We start from the raw sequence: 19,530 nt of genomic DNA, 5'->3' as shown, positions 1-19,530 counted from the left end.
AGGGGAAGGGCGCGTCCGGCTCTTTCAAGCTTGCCGGCGCCGGCGGCGGGGCGGCTGAGGGCGGCAAGGCTCGTGCTGGCGGTGCCAAGAAGAAGCGCGCCGCTCCGGCCAGCAAGGAGAAGAAGGGTGCCCGTGCGGCCGGCGCAAAGAAGGCTGGTGGCGTGAAGGCGGCGACTGGTCGGAAGGCGGGCGCCGCCAAGAAGGCGTCTGCGGCGTCGGCCGCTCCCGCCGGTGCGAAGAAGGCGGCTGCTGCCAAGCCGGCCAAGGCCAAGTCGCCGTCGAAGGCGAAGAAGGCCGCCAAGGTTCCGACGAAGAAGCCGAAGGCGCCGCGCCCGAAGAAGGCGACGACGCCGTCTAAGGCGAAGGCGTCGCCCAAGAAGAAGAAGTAGAGGAGAAGAAGAAAGGAATGGGAAAGGAAAGGAAGGGTTGGCGGTTGACTCCGTCGTCCCCACCCCCCGTCCCCGTCGTCTAGTGGCGCGCAAGAGACGCGCGGCCCAAAACGGCCCTTCTCAGGGCCATCAAAGCACGTCGGGAAGGTTTTGATTGTCGTGTTGCGGTGTGGTTGTGCCGTCTGGCGTTTCTGTATGCCCGTGTGTGGATACTGTTTGCGTGCCGTGGTGGTTGGATTGCGGGGGGTCGGTGGCGGGTGCGGGCGGCGGTAGCGGTTGCTTGTCGCCGTTTTTGGTCGCGGCCGGCCGACGGTTGGTTTGTGTCATGTTGTTTGAATACTTTGGTTTGTCTGTCTGTTTGCCTGCCTTCTCCTCGGATGTGTCTTGTCTTGGTTGTGTGTGTGTTCTTGCAACGGGGGCGGGGGACGTTGAGATGTGGAAAGGGTCGGTGGCGTTGGACGAGCCTGCGTGCCTGGCTGGCCGTTGGTGCGGGTTTTTGTTTTGTTTGTTTGTTTGTTTCGAAACGAAGCGGCGGCCGGCCAGCCACCCGTGTGGTTGACGGCGTCGGCCGATGGGTGTTGTGCGCTTTGAGCGCCGCGCCGGGGAGGGATGATGTTGATTGATTGTTGCGCGCGCCAGCAAGCTGGCAGAGGAGAGCGGCTGTGGCGGACGGACGGGAAGTGGAAGCGGTGTTTTGTCTTTGGTTCTCTGGTTGTGGGGCGAGAGGCGACCGACAAAGTTTGCTCGCGACGGAGTGATGTTAGTGGCCCTTAAAAGGGCCGTTTTGTTTGTTTGCGTGCGTGGGCGGTGCCCAGCGGCTGGCGCGGTGTTTAGGCGCGCTCGCCGCGGATGCGGCGCGCGAGCTGGATGTCCTTGGGCATGATGGTGACGCGCTTGGCGTGGATTGCGCACAGGTTGGTGTCTTCGAAGAGGCCGACGAGGTAGGCCTCGCTGGCCTCCTGCAGGGCCATGACCGCGGAGCTCTGGAAGCGCAGGTCGGTCTTGAAGTCCTGGGCGATCTCGCGCACTAGGCGCTGGAATGGCAGCTTGCGGATGAGCAGCTCTGTGCTCTTCTGGTAGCGCCTGATTTCTCGCAGGGCGACGGTGCCCGGCCTGTAGCGGTGGGGCTTCTTGACGCCGCCGGTGGCGGGCGCGCTCTTCCTCGCCGCCTTGGTGGCGAGCTGTTTGCGCGGCGCCTTTCCGCCGGTGGACTTGCGGGCCGTTTGCTTTGTGCGGGCCATAGCGGTAGCGGAGCGGCGTGGAGGCGAGCGAGGTGCTGCGTCGGGTGCTGCCTTGACGACACGGGCGCGCGCCAGCCACCGTGGTGCGCTTATATGCCCTCGGTTGCGCGTGGTGGGGGGAGGGCGGGCCAGAGTCTATATAGGGGGGCTGGCGCGTGCGCTGGGCGCAGACCGTAGCCGACTCGCTAGCGCCGGGTGAGGAGCCAGCCGCTGCAGCAGACGTTTTGCTTGCCTGAGCTTTTTTGAGGATTTAGAAGAGATGACTGGCCGCGGCAAGGGAGGAAAGGGGCTCGGCAAGGGTGGCGCCAAGCGGCACCGCAAGGTGTTGCGCGACAACATCCAGGGCATCACGAAGCCCGCGATCCGCCGCCTGGCTCGCAGGGGCGGCGTGAAGCGCATCTCTGGTCTGATCTACGAGGAGACCCGCGGAGTGCTGAAGGTGTTCCTGGAGAACGTGATCCGCGACGCGGTGACGTACACTGAGCACGCCAAGCGCAAGACTGTGACGGCCATGGACGTGGTGTACGCCCTGAAGAGGCAGGGGCGCACCCTGTACGGTTTCGGCGGTTAGGCGCGTCGCAGCCGGTGTGCTGTGCCGCGTTGGCCTTCCCGCGGCCGTGGGAGAGACGAAAACGGCCCTTTTCAGGGCCACCACACTGTTCGGAAATTGAAAAGTGCGAAAGAGTCTGTGTTGTTGCTGCGTGTGTTGCCTGCCTGCCTGCCTTCTTTCTTTCATTCTTCATTTCGTTTTCGTTTGACTGACGTGACGTGACTGGGAGAAAGGAAAGGAAGCGGGTCTTGCGGCTGTGTGTGCGAGAGAGGGCGTTTTGTGTTTGCTTTGTTTATCGATCGATGGAGATGCCGGGCTGTGTGTTGTTGTTGTTGTTGTTGTGCGAGAGGCGGTGAATATTTGCGCGGTTTGGCTGTGTGTGTTTGCGGCGGCGTTGGAGTTGCCGAGGCAAGGCGTGCCGATAGGCGGCCGGATCAGCTGTTTCGTTTGTTTGGGGCGCGCGGGAGTGGAGGGCGGTGTGTCGACACGCTCCTCTCGCAGTGGTCATTATTGCTGTCGTTGTCTTGTCGTTTGGAAGGCGACTGTGCGTGCGTGGAGGTGCTTGAGGCAAACGAAACAAAACAAGGTGTGTGTGTGTGTGTGTTGGGCCACACGGGCTGTGGACGACAAGATGGCGGCGGCTCTTCTTGTTCTTCTCTCTTTTAGTCCTCTTACCGTTAGAGGGGGAGTTGGTGGAGGTTATTGTCGCCTGTGGACATTTGCTCCTCTTTTCTGTGTGTTGTTCTTATCTTCGGTACTGTGCTTGTTTTCGGACGTTGCTGTTTGTTGAGAGTGATTATGTGTTCTGTCTGTGCTACTGCTGGAGCAGCGACTCTCGGGTCTTGCACATCTGTCCCTGTGGTGTTCATATCGCCCAAGGGTCAAGACGTAACAGTCATTTTCTGACTTCCGCGCGGTGGCGTAGAACGCTTGTGCCAGGGCGCGGAATCGTGTTGTGAGTGGTTCTATGCAGGTCTGCCGCGGGGACGTGTAAGGCCCGTCGTAGAGCGCTCTGCTTTGGACCCTTCTGTAGGCGATGCATCGTCGATCTGGCTGCACAGCCCCATACAGGGCGCGCATATTCCAGTATCGCTACGCCTGTTGCGGGGTCGAGGGAACAGGGTACAGGATGTGCATCCTGGCGTGAGCGTTTGTGCCAAGTTCCCCTATGTGACACTTGGATGTCAGGCGTGACACCGAGGTACCTCGCAGAATTTCTCCCCCCTGCAATCGTAGCAGTTGGTATGGTCTTGTTGCCGGCGGCGGCTGTGGAAGTGACGTTAAAGTAAAGTGCGGCGAGGACGACTGCAATTTTGCTTTGGACGTAGGTTTGTGTGGTGGCCCTGAAAAGGGCCGATTGTTGTGAGCCGGGCCGGCAAAGCGCGTTGCGTGCAGGGGAGCACGCAGCGCTGCTGGGCGGCGGGTCCGCGTGCCGATTGCCTGGCCTCTCTGTTTAGGCCTTCTTCTCGGTCTTCTTTGGCAGCAGGACGGCCTGGATGTTGGGCAGGACACCACCCTGTGCGATGGTGACGCCCGACAGGAGCTTGTTGAGCTCCTCGTCGTTGCGGATGGCAAGCTGCAGGTGGCGCGGGATGATGCGCGTCTTCTTGTTGTCGCGGGCCGCGTTTCCGGCCAGCTCGAGCACCTCAGCCGCGAGGTACTCCATGACGGCGGCGAGGTAGACGGGCGCCCCGGCGCCGACGCGCTCGGCGTAGTTTCCCTTGCGCAGGAGGCGGTGGATTCTGCCGACCGGGAACTGGAGCCCGGCCCTGCTGGAGCGGGACTTTGACTTGCCCTTGACTTTGCCTCCCTTTCCGCGTCCGGACATGGCGATGGGCTGTGGTGTGAAAACGAGACGAGACGAAGGACGGTGCGAGCCGCAGCGAGTCGAGCAGCGGAGTGGCGGCGCCGCCAGGGGTGGGGGTCCTTTATGCTCTCGGGTGCGGCGGCCGGTTGCGCTCGCGGCCCATTGGTCGGCGGCCGCAACGGGGCGAGCTGGTAAAGGTGCGGCGGCGGGGCGCGCTGGGTGCCACTGTGTGGGGAGACGCTGACTAGAGCGGAGCGCTTGCTACTGGTGTTGCTGCCGTACGTTCACGTTCTTGTTTGAGATGCCGCCCAAGACTAGCGGGAAGGCCGCCAAGAAGGCTGGCAAGGCTCAGAAGAACATTTCGAAGGGCGACAAGAAGAAGAAGCGCAAGAGGAAGGAGAGCTATGCCATCTACATCTACAAGGTGCTGAAGCAGGTGCACCCTGACACGGGCATCTCGTCGAAGGCGATGAGCATCATGAACAGCTTCGTGAACGACATTTTCGAGCGCATCGCGGCCGAGGCGTCCCGCCTGGCGCACTACAACAAGCGCTCGACCATCACGTCCCGCGAGATCCAGACCGCTGTGCGGCTGTTGCTGCCTGGCGAGCTGGCCAAGCACGCCGTGAGCGAGGGCACGAAGGCGGTGACCAAGTACACGAGCTCCAAGTAAGGAGGTGGCTCTGGAATGGAAGGAGAGAAGGCTCCTCCGTTGCGAGAGCGGCAAAAACGGCCCTTTTCAGGGCCACCAAATGGCCTTTGCGGGAAGGGCGGAATTGTTGTTGTTGTTGTTGTTGTTGTTTTGTGTGTGAGTGGGTGGACGGCGGCAATAGCTACCGCTTTGGTTGCGACGCGACGGGGTGGGGTGGCCGATGCGATGAATTTGATTGATGGGGGCGCGTCGCGTGTTGCGGGGTACGGCCACGGTGTGACGTGGAATGGAGGCACGTGCGCACAACTCGTTGGTGTTACCTGTCTGCGAGGTGGGGGAAGTGCGATCGGTGATGTGTCCTTTGGATGGAGGTGCCGGTTAGTTACGTGACGGATGGAAACGAAACGCGATTGTTGGGAATGTCAGTGTGTAACGACGGCCGTTTTTTCGGGTCGGTTTGCACGCCATACATGGCTAGGGTGAGATGTGTCTGTAAATGCTGCAGCGTGGAGGCGTGTGAGTGACGTTTAAATGAACGCGCATTGAGACACCAATGTGTATTGCATTGTACGGGCGACACGCACGATGATGTACCTTCCCTCCGACTCTGATTTCGATAGTCGTGTCTGACTGACTGTGTCTGCTTGTGCGTACGACGCACGCACACCGACGTCGTCATTGAAGATGCATGCACGCGTGTCCAGTCCAGTGCAGTACAGTACAGTACAGTAAGCGCGACGCTAGAAGACGACGGTCGCTTTGGCGAATGTGCGCACACGTGTTTGTGTGTGTCGGTGATGTGGTCCGATCCGTCGCCTCTGGGAAACTGTCGATCGGCGCGGTACACCGGCATCACGCAACGGTACGTCTTGAACACCCGTCATACCGTCGCGCTGAGAACGGTTACCGAAAGGTGAACCTCTGTGATCGGTCGAATGTCTGGGCAGAACGTGAGGAGAGAATGGTGGAGGAAAGGACAGAGGGGAAAAAAAAAAGTAGAGAGAGAGAGAAAAAAGAAAAAAAAACCAAACAAAACGGAGAAACGCGGTGTAGAGCAACGGAACGTTCCCGTGTCGGAGGTGTATTGTAGCCGCACTGAAATGCGTGTAACGGCGCGGCGGCAAGTGTCTGCCGTGGTGAACGTTACCTTTGACGGCTGAATTGTGTGCGTTGCGTTGCTTTGCTTTGCTTTCCCGGATGTGTATGTAACGTTCGTTGAGATGGTTCTGAGGAAGAATGTACGACAGTGCCCGTGCCGTCTATGTTCGTGTGCAAAGCCATTGTGTGTGTACGGAATGATGTCTGTAGGTGTTAGTGAACATGTTTTACCAGTGGGGGAAATGGATCGTCGATGGTTGCCGTCACGGTCGAGACAACGCACGCACGCACCCTCCCTCCCTCCCTCCCTCCCTACATGAAGGTGTCGAGAAAGTGTGTTAACTGGGGTTTGTTTGTCTTTCGTTAAAGGGAAGGGACGAGAGAGAGAGAGAGAGAGAGAGAGAGAGAGAGAGAGAGAGAGAGAGAGAGAGAGAGAGAGAAGCGAAGTGGGGATAGTGCGTTCATTTTGTGTGTGTGTTGTTTCGAGAATTGCGTCCGGGAATGGCGGTGGGCGTGCCCTGCATGTGGCCCGGAAGGCTGTTCGTTTCGCGGTAGTGTGTGGACAGGGGAGGGGCACGCGTAACGCTGCTGGCATGGCATGGCATGGCATTCGGGAGATGGGAGGGGGCAAACGAAGAAAACAAGAAGCGGGGGCTATAAAGACGGGGAGGGGCGCGGTGTGGGTGGCTTGCGCTGCGCTCGGCTGGCGCGTGCGGCGTTGTTTTTGTGCAAAAGAAGAGAAAACGAATGGGTTGCCGGGAGGGGGCCGTTGTTGTGTTGTGGTGTAGCCGCAGACGCGGCCGTCAGTGAACGTGGTGAGACCGACGGATGCGGGAGGGGCGGGGGCGGTGGTGAGAGCGGGGAAAACACTAGAAGAAGGAGAAAAACGCTGCAACCAACATAAAATGAGGCGTTTGTAACCTGCCAGCAACAAAACAACAACAAAAAAAAGGTCTATCAACATTGAATGTAAATGGAAATGGACCCAAGTGTAACCTCCCCGCACAAATAGTCGTAAGTAAGTGAGTGCGTGAATGATGATAAAAATGTGCCAGAATGTTGTTAACGTCCCTAGAAAATGAACGAACGAAGATTGATGGGAAACGCGCGATAATATGATGAATGGAAATAATGAACCATGAACATCTCAAGAGACATAATTGAAAACCCGATAAACGTTGTAAGGGCAGCGCTGGCTGACCTTCGGCCCTGTATTCTGAAACGTCCCCCTTTGAACAACAATGTATACAAAACTGCGCTTAAAGTGACGCACTATATTTTGAGCGCAACGCAATCTGACTATCAAAGATCCCTGCAAAAGAATGGCCCTGAGTAACATTAAAGTACACCTTTCGGAAATCACTTACCTCACAAAAATCGTCATTACTCGAAGTACGGCAATACAGCGAGCACCACTACTGCCAGCTAAATAAGAGATTCAAACTACGGAGGGCACTAACTACTGATAGGGATAGTTAGCAAAGTAAAGATTTTAATAGAGAACAACAAACAATGTATTTACCCTTAATATCATCACAAGTCATAATATATGTAATTTGAAAAGTCCGCCATATCTCTCCTCACATGCACCAGTGCTGGCGGCTCACCCCTAACTGCGCAACGGTACGCGCTGTTCACATCCAGCTATAGCAGGTTCATATGACAACAATGCAAACTGGCCACTGACTGCACACGGCACAGGCAGTGATTTTCACACAGAGCGCTACGTGGCATTACCAATAAAAAAAAATGTAAACAAACAGCCTACGTACAAATCAGAATAAAAAACAAAAAAAAAAAGAGCAAAAGATCGTTACGTCAATGAAAAAAAAAGGCAAAAGAGGAAACAAACTGCATCTATATGTGCTCTTAACTGTAGATACCTGTACACAGCTTCGTGCAATGAATGCCGGCTCACATTGAATTTTTTGATTGTTGGAGGAAATATTCTTTAAATGGAAATGAATGGTTTTACCTTTAAAAAAAAGTTACTTTGGAAACAAAGTATTATTGGGGCATTTTGTTGTGAAGAAAATAGTTACAATTGACATACATTATTAGATTTGCGCAATGCAGCTTCATTACCTTACCTTTTATAACAATATGCATCGTCCCGAACGGAGACCAGAGTCGCGAGAAGAGCACGCCGCCGCCCGCTCAGTACAATCGTCCACTCGCTAATACTGTCGTCGACTGACTACGACCTCTCCCGACCCGCCACATAGAGATGACAACTGTTCCTGCCGACCCGCTACGTGCCACTAGTGTCGTGTGGCGCAGACTAGCGACGATAAGAAACTCTCTGGTCAGAGATTGTGTGGTGCCTCGCCATCGCTGGTAATGAGTACATAGGTGTTTGAGCGCGCGTACCGGAACACGCAGTGCGGAGCCCAGAGACTGTGTTGTCGAGGCCGTCGACGCAGTGCATGTCGGTCGGTCGAGTGCGTGCGGGAGGGCAGAGAGGCAGCGTCGGCACGGAGATGCACGCACGGGGGCTGCGGCGTGGCGCGTTTGCGGTAGGCGCCTTTGGTGGCAACGGCCGGGACAAGCAGCGGTGTATGGTGTGGTGCGGGCCGGACAGGGGCGGCGGAGGAGGAGGAGGAGGCGGCGGCGCGACGATGGCATTGGGGCGGAAACGGGGACGGCGACGGCGGATGTTGAGAGGCGTCACGCGCGGACCGACACAGACGCACAGATAGATAGATAGGAAGAAGAAGGGGCGGCTGGTGAGTGCAATTTAGGCGGTAGACACAAGAGGTCGGCACGGCATTTGCGTGATGTGGCGTTGTGACGGGGTGTGCTCGCTTGCCTCGTTTTGTTGATGCGCGCAGGAAGATGTGCAGAGCAGCGGCGGGCGGCTCGGTTCGGTTTGGCCCGGCGGGCCGCGCTGTTGTCGCGGACGTGAGCGCCCCCTGGCGGGTGGCCGGAGGCGGCGCGGCGTGTTGGACGTGTGGCTGGCGGCAGTGCACAATTGCGAGTGGCTGGCGGTGTGGCGGTTGGCGCGTCGGGCGGCCGAGAGAGAGGAGAGGTATGTGTTTGCGGGCGCGTTTGCTGCGCGGCGTCGTGCAGGGAGGGCGGGCGCTTGTCGACTGTGTGGCGAATTGGCGGCGTTGTGCTCCGGCCGAAGGCGTCGGGGAAAGGAGAGTTGGTCGTGATGTCATGTCGCGCCGTGTCATGTCTGCGAAACGGCTGCCGAGAGGTGTGGTGGTAGCGAGCCGGTCGGTGTCAGTGCGATGGGAATGTGCGTTTGGCGGTTTCGGTGTGCTTTTTGCGGCGTGAGAGTGGGGCGGGCGGGCAGGCGTGCTGTTGTTGGTTCCTTGTGTCTTGTGTGTAGCTTGATGGCAACGTGGAAGGACGCCTGTTTCCAGCCGTGCGTGTGGTTGTCGACGTTGACTGGTTTGGGGCGTGCCGTTGCACGTGCGTGTTTGGGTCGTTGGTGTGCTTTTGGCTGGCTGGCTGGCTGGCTGGCTGGCTGGCTGGCTGGCTGGCTGGCTGGCTGGCTGTGTGTACGGTGGATAGTGCAGTAGTTGTGTCGTTGCCACGGGCGTCGGGTGCGGCTGCGCGTAGTGGCGGAAAGGTGTCGCGTGACTTTGTGAATGGAGTGGGGCGGGGAAAGGAGCAGCGTGCCGCTGCGTCGTGGCCGTTAGCCAGAGGCTGTGCTTTGATAGTTTTGTGGACGGTTCGTGCGAGGCGATTTGTTGCCTGCCCTATGTTTGTTTGTTGTTTTTGGAGACGACGACTGGTTGGTGGCGTGCGCGCGAGCGAAGTGGCGGTGTGCGTTTCCCGTGCCGACTGCCGACTGCCGACTGCCGACTGCCGACTGCCGGCTGGCGACAGGTGCGCCGTCGGTGGGGTGGGTGGCCGGCACAAGTAGAGGCGGCGGCGGCGGCGGCGGCGGCGTCGTTGCGGTGTGTTTGTGTTGTCGGCGACAGCTGTTTGTGCGGTGCGTGTGAATGGTGGTGCAAACGTGTGCTGGCGTTGAGGCTGCGACCGCGGCGTGTTGTTGGTTGATGTTGAACAGCGGCTGTGTGCGGTGGTGGTGTTGCCGCACGTGCATCCGGCCCGGCGCGGAAAGCGCAGTTGCGGCGGCCCTTCGGTGCCAGCCACGTCGCGTGAGCGGCGGGTTGCTCTGGTCGACACGTGGTGCTCTGGTTTGTTGTTTGGTGCCCTTTGGCCGGTGGGTGGTCCGTGTGTCTCGGTATCTGGTCGTGGTCGTGCTGCCCGTTTGTCGGCGTTGTCTGTGGCTTCGCTTTTGTTTTTGTTTTTGCGGCGTGCCGACGACCCGACGCGACCTTTACACCCAAAGTGTGGCGCCCGAAGGTGAACCAACGTAATCCGACCTCGGCGCTTAAGCTCTAAGCCTAAGCTGAGCGAACCGAACCTGTGTAGCGTTGCGTAGCGTGAGGTGAGGTGCGGTGAGGTCAGCCTCAGCGCCAAGTAAGCCAAGCTGTCCGGCCGTGAGGTGGGTGGGTGGGTGGGTGGGTAGGTAGGTGCGGCTGCTGCGGCCACCTGACGCCCGACGTGTGTTTGAATGCTTAACCTAAGTTTGAGGCTTAACCTAACCCAAGTGGCCTTAACCTAACCTAACCTAACCTAACCTAACCTCGGACGCCCGACGTGTGGTTTGAATGCTTAACCTAAGTTTGACGCTTAACCTAACACCGACCCTTAACCTAACCCAAGTGCCCCTAACCTAACCTAACCTAACCTAACCTTAATGTAACGTAACCTAACCTAACCTCTGACGCCTGACGTGTGTTTTGAATGCTTAACCTAACCCAAGTGCCCTTAACCCAACCCACGTCCACCGAACCTAACCGAGACGTGTGAACCTAATGTCTAACTCGTAACGCGTGATGTTGGCTGTCGTGTGTGCTGACGGCAGATTGGGTTGGTCTGTAGTTGCGGATTTCGGTTTGCCTCGGGCGAGGGGTTGGCTCGTAAGCGGCGAGGGGCGCTCCGGCGGAGCATGTTGCTTTGCAGGCGGCGCCCGTTTTTTGCGGCGGGCACAATTGAAATTGTTGGGAAACGAACGAAAGGGCTGTGAATGTTGGCGGGCGAGAGGAGGAGGACGTGGCCCGACGGCTGCGGGCCGATCGGGAAACGGTGGGAGGGCGATGGGGCGGCGGAGGTGCGTTTGCACGGCCGTCATCGCCGCACGCCTCCTCTTGTGTGGCTGTGGCGCCGGCCGCGCTGGCCGGGCTGCCGCGGCGACGGTGTGGGGCCTTTGCCGAAGGTTTGGCCATTGTGGCCGGTCGCCGGCTGGGGCTGTGGGGGCGGCATTTGGGCGTGGGCGGCGATTCTCGGCGGGCCGACCCAGGCTGTAGCGCGCGGTGGCTGCAGTTTGGCCGTGGTTTGCGGCGCTGCCGTGGCGACTGGTTGGCGACTGTGGTGTGGCTGTGTGTAGCCCCATCCTCGGTGGTTTGAAAGGCGCGGGTGGTTGTGGCGCAGGTGTGGGGCTGCTCCGCACAGGCTGTCGGACGTTGGGCGGTAGCAAGCGCTCCAGCCCACATTCTGCTGGCTTCTCGAGGCAGCTATGTAATGAAGGGTTTACTACTTAGCATTTCCTTCTTCATGGGGTCAACTAGGACGGTAGGGTCTGGACTTCTGTATTTTGGTATTGATCAGATGTGTTTGTGGGACAGTAGATGGTAACTTCTATGTGCCAAAGATGAACAAATGGGGGCGAGGCCCCGGTGACCTAAACGTCAAGCAGTGCGAGGGGACGCCTATGCGGCCCGCGCTGTTGGTGTGGTTCCCCCAGTCGCCTGATGAGGGGGTTGATGGAAGACTCCAGTTTAGCAGAGAATCGACGGGCGACGACGCGATGGCGCTGCACGACCTCCAGCTCGTCGGCGGCGTCATGGAGGTAACGATGTGGGAAACGCGCCGGAACATGATAGACTCTACGCAGGATCTTGTTCTGTAGCGTCTGCAGCCGATGAAGATAGGAGGGGGCCGCACCGCCCCAGACTTCACAGGCGTAATCGAAGATCGGTCGAAGGTAAAGCCGGAAAAGAAGTAGCCCATTCGCGACAGATAAAGCTGAATGCTCGTTCAACACTGGGTAAAGAGCACCCAGGCGGCAGTTGATCTTTGCTCGGACGTCTTCGATATGAAGCCTCCAAGTCAGCTTCTTGTCCATGAGAACGCCAAGGTACTTCACCGTCGTTCGCCAAGGGAGGTCAGTATCGTAGAGTCGCAGCTGGCGGCGGGGCATCGACCTCTTCCAGGTGAAAACGATGGCGTGCGTCTTGGCGGGGTTGAATCCGATACGCCATTTGGCAGCCCAGTCTTCCAACGCGGTGCAGGCACTCTGCAGTCGGGGCACTAAGACCTCGGTCCATCGGCTGCGGGAGTAGATGACCGTGTCGTCCGCATAAACGGCCTTCTCCACACGAGGCACCGTGGGAAGGTCTGACGTGAAGACGGTGTACAGCACGGGCCCAAGGACAGAGCCCTGGGGAACCCCCGCAGCAATGGGGCGTACCGTGGAGAGCGCGTCACCCACCTTGACACAAAAGGTGCGATCCCGGAGATAGGAGGCGAGAAGCTTCACCAGGTGGACCGGGAAGCCGTAGTGGTGAAGTTTCCAGAGCAGACCCTCGTGCCAAACGCTGTCGAAGGCCTTCTGTACATCAAGAAAGACAGCCCCACAGAACTCCCGCCGGTTGAAGGCCGTTGTAATGTAGTCGACGACACGAAGGACCTGCTGAGCGGTAGAGTGCCCAGGCCGAAAGCCAAATTGCTCTGGCGGCAAGATGGCGTGACGTTGAAGGATGTGCCGGAGCCGTCGGAGAAGGAGGCGCTCGAACAATTTGCTGACATGCGGCAGCAGACTGATAGGGCGATAACTGGAGGGCGACGTCCTGTTTTTCCCCGGTTTAGGCACCGCGACCACAATGGAGTGCTTCCAGGCCCGGGGGTAGACGGCAGATGTAAGCACCCAGTTGAAGAAGGCCGCCAGGTAGACGACCGCCGACCAGGGGAGGTGTTTCAGGACCCGGCCCGTGACGTCATCCTGGCCAGGAGCTTTGGACGCTGGGAGTTGCCGGACGCCTTCCAGGACTTCCTCCGGTGTGATGCGGGGGAGTTGGTCGTCACCGTCGACATCGGCGGAGCGAAGGAGGGCATCGACGTCGCCGTGGATGGTGTCGATACGCTGGGGGTCCACCCGATCTTCCAGGGGACGAAAATTCCGTTCGAACCCGTCCGCTATCAGGTTCGCTTTGTCGGCGGGGCTGTACGCCGTTCGGCCATCGACCGTGAGGGGCGGCATGCGGGAGCGTCGGTTCGTCAGCTGCCGGAGGGACTGCCAGCCCAATGGATCCGGCGTAAACGACCGAAGTTTGCTCGCCCAGAGCAGGTTGCGGTGATCAGCGATCCCCGCCTTGATGTCCCGGCGGAGCTGATTGATCCTCCTCTTCAAGGCAACATCCCGAGTGATCCGCCATTCCCGGTTCAACCTGTTGCGAGTGCGGATCATAGCGAGGAGGTGTGGCGGCAGATCAGGCGTCCGAAGAGTGGGAGGCCTCGGCGGCGGGGTGGAGGCGTGCAGCGCATCATGGATGGCGTCCGTGAGGCGGTCAATGGAGTCTTCGGCGACTGTCCCGTCGGCGACCATGGCGGTGACGGCGTGGTCCACGTGGTCACGGAAGCGATGCCAGTTAGTCCGGCGCAAGTTTAGGCGGCCCGGGGTGTGTTCCGGGGCGACGCTCAGACGAAAGAGGACAGGCAGATGATTGGAGTTGAGCTTATGGATCACCTCTGCGTCGAGGAAGTGCGGGAGGCCCTTAGTAATGGCGATGTCAAGCACATCCGGCCTGCCAGACGACGGGTAGCAGGTAGGCTCCTCAGGGCCGCAGGCATAGGCGTTAGCTTCCTCGAGAGCCTGGAGGAGTCGGCGGCCGCTGTTGTTAGAGTGCAGTGAATTCCAGGCGGCATGCTTGGAATTGAGATCGCCGGCAATGAACAGCTTCCCAGGGTGGCGGAGGAGTGCTCTAGCATCTGCCAGATCCAAGACTCGGCGCGGACTCCTGTACACGGCGATAAACGTGATCGGACCGGCGTGGGTTTCTACAAGGACCGCCGTCGCTTCGATGAACTCCGTGACAGGCGGTCGGACAGCATAGTGCCGGATGGAGCGCTTGACAAAGAGAGCAGTGCCGCCGCCCCAAGTCGGTCTGTCCGTGCGATAACAGCAATAGTTCGGGATATTGCTGCGGATGTCGGGTTTGAAGAACGTTTCACTGACCATGCAAATGTCAACGTTGTGGTCAGTAAGGAAGTGCTGGAGCTCCCGCAGATCATGCGTCAGATTGTCCGCATTATAGGCGACGATGCGGAGATCATCCAGGCGTGGAACCCTAGCCATGACGCGGCGCAACAGAAGAATCCTGAGGAGCCTGAACGGCCTTGCAGATCGCCGAGTCGATGGTGGAGGCGATGAGTGCTGGCAGCTGCGCGAGCTGCTTGGTGACCTCCGTCAGCATAGACGTAACTTGGGTGAGAAGCCCAAGCAGCGTCTGGAGGTCCGATGGCCCTGCAGGTTGTGCAGCCACAGCCGGCGGCGGGGAGGAGGAAGATGGCGCAGGTCCATGGGCGTCCGCAGGCAGGGATGCAGCTGAAGCAGGAGGGCGGTGCACGGCATCCGCCATGCTGATACCCTCCCGAAGTTGAGCTGTGCGTCTTTCCAGCAGAGATGGCCAAGTCCTCTTGTCCATCCGTGGCGGGGGCGGGCGGCGGCGGCGTCGCTCCGCAGCCGGAGGAGACTTCAGGGTGGGCGGAAGACCACGCTGGCGGCGGCTTTCCTGTTTATGTTTTGCGCAGGAGCGGTAATTCGCCGGGTGGGCCCCGCCGCACAGGCCACAGATCGGCGGGTCTTCAGGCTTGCGGGGGCACTCCTTGCTGGCGTGGCCGCCGCCACACCGCACGCACATGGGAGGCATGGTGCACAGCCTGGAGACGTGTCCAAATCCCTGGCAGCGGAAACACTGGACAGGGCCACGTGATTTCCGCAGCTTCTCGACCGTCACACACAGGTTGTAGAACCGAGTGACCTGGAAGATCTCGCGGTGGGTGGGCGTGTCAGGCAGGATGACCACCCGATGGCCGGTAAGTTGGTTGGTACCCGGCATCCGGTGAAAGTCCACGCGCGTGGCGACGAATCCCATGGACTCGAGCTCTTCTTTGATGTCATCGTTGTGGAGAGACTTCGGAATTTTCTTCATCAGGGCCTTGAGTGTTGGTGGCCGGACAGCCGGGAACGTGTAATTGGGGACGCCGTCACGTCCCAGCTTCTCCATGACGACGACGTAGTCAGCGGTCGCCGAGAGGTGGAGTTTCAGCAAGTCCTCGCCGATGTGTTTGATATGGAAGGGCTGCGCGCAATGCTGCCGCAGCCAGTCACGAAATTTCTTGTAGTCGTCCGTGAAACGGATCACAATGGGCGGCACCTTCGTCGGAGCCGGTGGCGGCTGTTGGGCGGCATCGTCCATGTCAGCGTCAGGGTCGGCACGCTGCTGTGGCGCCTCTGCAGACGCGCGTCGGCGGTCATCACGCTGCTGTTGTTGGTCGGCGAGGGATGCAGCAGCGTCGGCCAGAGTTGCCCCAGTGCCTTGTAGTGGCTCGAAAGCATTCGATACAGGTAGCTCCCGAGCGACGATAAGTCGTTGCCGCCGCGCCTGGCGCTTCTTCGGCGGCTGCCGAAATCCGTCATCCTGTGCGTCCCCCCTGGAGGAACGGCTAGCAGGGGAGCGATCGCGGATGGCACCTCTCGCCCCCTCCTCCCGCTGGTGGTGGCGCTCACGCGCATCCACGAGGCTACTTGCTTCAGAGTCAGAAGGGAAATCCATGTCGGCGTCCGTGAGCGGCTCTGCACCTTGGGTACTAATACTTCCCCTCGGTGCAGGTCGGTCCGTCATAGGCGCACCGGCGGATGGCGGGGCGGCCGACGGGGCAAGCCCCGTCGGACCGCGGCCGGCCGGTGCGGGCGCAGCCGTCGCCGAAGCGGCGGCCGCGCGAGCGCAGAGTAGCACGTCCTCACTGCTCGACATCGCTAACTCGACTGGTAGCAAGCGCGGGAGGCGCGGCGCGGCGGCGCGCAGAGTGGCGGCCGCTCTCTCGGCCGTCCGCGCCCGCCCGCGACACTGGCTGGGCCTGTGGCGCGAGGCGGCACTTCGAGTTAGCGATGCAGTGCAAGCAGGACCGTGCTACTCGAGCGAAGGGTGTGGCGGATCGCCGCCAGGCGGGACGGGCTCGGGCGACCGAGTCCGCCCCGTCTGCGGCCCCATCCGGCCCCCAACTTCCGACGACGCAGCGAACGACAACGGACCATGAGACGGCATATTCTAGGGAAACAGGCCCGCTTACGGCGGCGCAATTGTACGTCATTCTGCACCGAATGTCGCGAGATACTGATTACCAGGAACGAGCAGCCGACGAACGAGCTCTCCACTTGTTCCACCAGTACCTCAAGTCACTCGGTTGCGTGGTCAATGAAGAGGAACGAGTACCGTCGGGAGCCCTGACAGGCGTGTTCAATACAGGCGACACTGTTCTGTCAGCGGCGGCCCCGATGAGTGTTGCGCCACCAGTCCCAGTTGTAGAAGAAACTGGTGCACTGCTGGCTGCCACTCCGGTCTCTTCCAGTGAAGAGGCCACAGATATACCGGAAACCGTACCGCCAGGCGTGACGAGAGAAGACGTCACCGTCCTGCCACGTGACGACACTATCATAGAGGCCAACCTTGGCGACCTGCTCGAGGCGGAAGCCATGGCAACACAGCCGCTCTCCAGGAAGAGGCCGGCAACAGTAGAGGAGGACGACTCCTCCACATTCTCCCAGTCTACCTGCAGGCGAAGCCAGAAGCAGAAGATGGCTGACGACCCTGCCCCCACTGAGGCAGACCAGACACCAGACGACGGGTTCACCGTCCCGAAGCGGCGGCACACTGCTCGGGCCAAACGGCTCCAAACAGTGCAGCCGCTCCCGACGACGAACTCATTCATCGATGTTGACGACACGGAGGCCATGGAGGCCGCTGAGACACCCAAGAGGCGGGCACCCGCCCCACCGCCGATAACTGTCTCATGGACGGGCACTTACAAGTCCTTCCTTGAGAAATTTGAGACAGTTGCGTCCGCTGCCAAGGTCAAATGTGTCGGGCGAGACCTCTACCGGGTTTCGACCGCCACCATGGAAGACTACCGCGCAGCCATGAAGATCATTGAGACGGACAAGCTCCACTGCTTCACGCATAATGCGGAGCCCGTGAAGCAGCTGAAGGTGGTTTTCCGCCGCCTCCCGCTGAAGATGGAGCCGTCGCACCTGAAAGAAGAACTGGCGGGGCTGGGCTACATGGCCAGCTCCGTGACCATCATGAAGTCGCCCAGGACGAGGCGTGACATGCCGCTTTTCCTAGTTGTCCTCCCAGACAACTTCGAAAACCGCAAAATCTTCCAGCTGCAGATGGTGGCCCGCATTGGGGTGGAGGTAGAGCCGCTCAAGGCCAAGGGGAGGCGCGCCCAGTGCTTCTCCTGCCAGGGCCTTGACCACGTGGCTCGCTACTGCTCCATGCCGGCCCGCTGTGTGAAGTGCGCCGACTCCCACCAGAGTCGGGACTGTACGAAGAAGAGAGAGGAGGCGCCGAAGTGCTGCAACTGTAGCGAGCCACATGTGGCGAGCTACAGAGGCTGCGCTGCTTTCCGCCGCCGCCCACGGCAGAACGGACGATCAGCACCCGCCCGGAAGGTGCAACCTGGCACCAGCTACGCCTCCGCCACCAAGGGGGAGTCCGTTGACGCCACCACGAGACGACAAGCGGCCTTCCCGCCACTTCCGCCACGGGACTCGAACGAGACCGCACCATCCACCGCGCCTGGCTCGTCAGCCCCACAGGCTGCCTCCCAGGCTGACCACCACCAGGGTGGACGACGCACTACCCGTCCACTCAACACTCCCGCGCCACAGGCTGCTAGGCGCGCGGTCCAGCGACCGGACGCGACGGCGACGCCGCGCCCGGTCGCCCCCGCGCCCGCCGCTGCGGCTGTACCTGCACCATCACCAGGACCAGGAGCTGCAGACCTGGGAGCCCTTCTGGGCTCTCTCTCTGCCCTGCTCCAACAACTGCCCGTGCTAGTCACGGCAGTCACGGAGGCCCTCCAGGCTGCTACCGTCACCATGAAGCCGCACCATGGATAATCTACTCATCCATGGACTGACCGTTTGCGGCTTCAACGCAAACAGCCTATTCCCCCAACAAGGTGAGTTTCGCCAGTTCATGCGGGACGAGGCCATTGACCTCTGCCTGGTCAGCGAAACTCACCTTAAACCTGGGGTCCACGTGCGTGTAGCAAACTATGTTTGCTACCGCAATGACAGGCCAACAGCCGGCGGTGGCACCGCCATTTATGTCCGTGCATCACTCAGGCACCACCCGGTGCAACTTCCTGACCTGGCAACCCTGGAAGCCACTGGGGTGATGGTCACCACGACAGCCGGGCAGATCACGTTCGTGGCAGTATACAGGCCACCACGCGGACACCTACAGGAGGCGGACGTCGACGCGCTGCTGGCAGTTGGGGGGAGGGTGTTCATTGCAGGTGACTTCAATGCGAAGCACCTGGAATGGAACTCCCGCCTCACGAATGTCAGTGGCCGCCGACTTTCCCGCGCTGCTGCGAGGAATGGCGCCCTGACCCTGGGCCCACAGGAGCCCACTATCTACCCAGCCAGGGGACAGCCGGACGTGCTCGATGTCGCAGTCATAAAAGGCATCGGGCACCACACAACCGCCTCCACCCGGTGTGCACTGTCGTCAGACCACCTGCCGGTGGTCTTCGACATAGATGTCGCCGGAGCCACCCTGCCACCTCGCCGACAGACGTACCGGCGCATGGACAGCGAGCGCTTCCAGGAGATGGTCCTGGAATCGATCGCGGACATACCGGATCCCGATACAGTGGGAGCGGACGCCGCTCTGCGTGTCCTCTCCCGCCAGCTACTGCACGCCGCCAACGCAGCCACCCCTCCCCAGCCACAGGGGCCCAGGGACTTCTCCCGCAACCTACCGCCTCAGCTACGGGAGGCCATCAGGGAGAAGAATAGGTTATTCCGGGAGTGGCAGCTCACCCGCCAACCCGCGATGAAGCGACGCCTCAACCGCATGCGTAGAGACATCAAAGCAGCGGCTGAGGCGCACAGGAATAGCAAGTGGTCGGCCTTCGTCGCCTCCCTTGACCCAGAGGACGGCAGCATCTGGCGCACGGTGAAGTCGTTTCTGCGCCGCCGACAGCGCATACCACCAATACTGGTTGGGCACGACGTCGTCTGCAGCCCAGACGGCAAAGCGGGTGTCCTGGCGGACCAATTCCAAGCGTCGTTCACCCCGGTGGACGACAATCTGGATGAGGACCACATCCAGCGGGTAGCCGAGCAACTCCCAGTGTTCCTGGAGGCAAGGGACGATGGGGACGTCATCGAAGACATCTCCGAGGCGGAGGTGGCCGCACAACTGAAGGCGCTCAATACTAGGAAGGTCGGAGGCGCTGATGGGGTCACCAACCACCTGCTGAGGAACCTTTCAGCAGGGGCCCATCCGCTGCTGGCGGGTATCTTCAACCAGGTCCTTCGCTCGGGTGTCTACCCCTCTGTGTGGAAACATGCAGAGGTGGTGGCCATCCCGAAAGCGAACAAGGACCCGCGTGACGCTGCCAATTACAGACCCATCAGTCTGCTACCGGCCCTCTCCAAAGTATTTGAGCGCCTCTACGCCAGGCGCCTGCTTCGCCAC

This window comes from Schistocerca cancellata, chromosome 9 (assembly GCF_023864275.1).
Source record: "Schistocerca cancellata isolate TAMUIC-IGC-003103 chromosome 9, iqSchCanc2.1, whole genome shotgun sequence".
In the NCBI taxonomy this organism is placed as follows: domain Eukaryota; kingdom Metazoa; phylum Arthropoda; class Insecta; order Orthoptera; family Acrididae; genus Schistocerca; species Schistocerca cancellata.
This window is presented reverse-complemented; position numbering follows the sequence as displayed.